Here is a 2500-nt window from a genome sequence, read left to right on the forward strand (position 1 = left end):
CCTTGGTCTCTTCCCAGCTGGACGTGCCTGGAACACCTCCCTAGGGAGGCGCCCAGGTGGCATCCTAACTAGGTGCCCGAACCACCTCAACTGGCTCCTTGCGACGCGAAGGAGGAGCGGCTCAACTCCGAGTCCCTCCCTGATGACCGAACTTCTCACCTTATCCCTAAGGGAGACGCCAGCCACCCGGCGGAGAAAACTCATCTCGGCCGCTCGTATCCGCAATCTCGTTCTTTCGGTCATGACCCATCCTTCATGACCATAGGGGAGGGTTGCAAAGTAAATCCATTACATCGTAAAATGGAGTTCATATTCTACTCTTTAGCAACAGCACATACAGTTATGGAGAAACGCTGTTGTCTGTTTTCATGATTTATGTGACTTTACTGAACATAACAGCAAAACTGTGGTTTTTGATCCATTTTCACAAATTCCAGTCACTAAAATGTTCTAATTTTTTATCCATGTACTTTTTGTTTTAATGTTTAATTGAACTATTCACATCTTAAACTGCACTGTAACTTTTATCCATGTATTTTTTCTTTTAATGTTTATTTTATTAGCTTTTCTTTTTAATGACTGATTTTAAACGCCATTTTCTTAATGTCTTTGAATTGCCTTGTGTTGAAAAGTGCTATATAAATAAACTTGCCTTAATTGTATCCCGGAAAATGGGACGCCACGATGCCAGCACGTAATGTGCCAGCTTAAAATCAGGTTGTGTTGCTTTGATCATCCAACTGAGACAACATGCGTTTAAGTGACTGTAATCGTGAGTCATTGCAGGCACAAAACTCCATGGACAATTCAACTAACTTCTTCCTCAATCCTTCAACAACCTGCCACTGCGGACCCGTGCCTTTTTGCAGCATATTGATAGTAAAAAAAGTAGGAAACCCAAACTCTGGGATATTGTTTATTCACAGAACCGTGCCTCCAGGTTATCACAAAGGCAGCATGCTGGTTGTTAGACGTCGTGTTTGGCTGCATATTCAGGAGGCACCGACTTGAGAGGAAGGAGAGAACGAGCGGTGCAGAGAGGCAGAGAACAACAAACAAGAGGGGAATCGGAAAAAGCAGGTTGTTTGTGGTTCAGTTCACCGGCGGGAATACATCAATATCACATGGACTGCACATCAGCTGTGAGACAAAGGTCATCCATGTGGGGGAACAACAAGAAAGCATGCAGGACCTAGAAGAGGCTGTAGCTCCAGTGTTTCCAGTTGCTTCCTGTGAGAGGGAGGTGTTAGTGACTTTTAACATCTTATTATTATTCTGATATTTTAGGTTCTTTGTTAGTTTAAGAAAGTAAATGAATGTTTAAACGGATGCATCACTTATTGGACCGAGCCTATACATTTCTGTATTGTGAGAAGGAAATGAAGAATACGGAATTAATTTGATCGCATGCATATCCCTTTTGTGTCAAAGTGTGAATGCTTATTAACATTTCTAGTTTCTGCCTCTGTCTTAAGTGGGAAAGAGAGCTGCCCTGACAAGGCAAGGAAGATAATTAGAGGGAGCAGAGGGTGTGCTTGTAAGTGCGAGAGAGAAAGCGAGAGGTCGGAGAGCACGGGAGGTGTGGACAGTTTAACAAGGGGCAGAAAAGATGATTTTCTTTGGGGTCAGTGAAGCGTTGAAAACATGCTCTGAGGGTGGTGGAACTCGACCTCTATTCCTCTCCACTTCGTCTGGATGCTGGGTAGGAGCCATGTGCAAAGGTCATATCTCAGCATCCAGGCCTCTCTGCGAGGTGACGAGAGAAGACACAGTCTGATTGAGAAAAGCAGTAGAACAGGAGGAGAGGACAAAGAGAACGAAAAGGAACACGGAAAGAGTTTTAATATCATGTATTTAGAGGGAAAACGCCGATATAAATAGAACATTTCACATATTTATCACGTTCAGTTGGCGCTAAACTGTTGAATTATTTACCAAATGATTTAAAGGGCTGTATGAACATCTTTAGGTTTAAGAAAATATATAAAATATGGATACATGGATACACAGCATTTAGCGTGTGGTAAAGGAAAATAAGGAGCCCCTCCCCCACGCCCCTCTGAGAGACATTTGGTTACAAATAACTCAATGGAGCTCTAGGAGGAGATTCAGGTGATAAGGGGGGGGGGGTTACCTTGTTGCTGATTGGCTAATGGCTACACAAGACAAGACATCGTTATGACATCATGAAGTGGCCAAAATCTGATCAGCTCATTTTCAGACAGGTTTTTATCAAAAAAAGAGAGAAAATCTTTGTTCCTGAGACATTCAGAGTCTCTTTACACAGAGGGGACACATGTTGATGTAGAAGAGACATGAAGAAGAGGGGACACATGTTGATGTAGAAGAGACATGAAGAAGAGGGGACACATGTTGATGTAGAAGAGACATGAAGAAGAGGGGACACATGTTGATGTAGAAGAGACGTGAAGAAGAGGGGACACATGTTGATGTAGAAGAGACATGAAGAAGAGGGGACACATGTTGATGTAGAAGAGAC

This window comes from Pseudochaenichthys georgianus, chromosome 15 (assembly GCF_902827115.2).
Source record: "Pseudochaenichthys georgianus chromosome 15, fPseGeo1.2, whole genome shotgun sequence".
Classification (NCBI taxonomy): Eukaryota; Metazoa; Chordata; class Actinopteri; order Perciformes; family Channichthyidae; genus Pseudochaenichthys; species Pseudochaenichthys georgianus.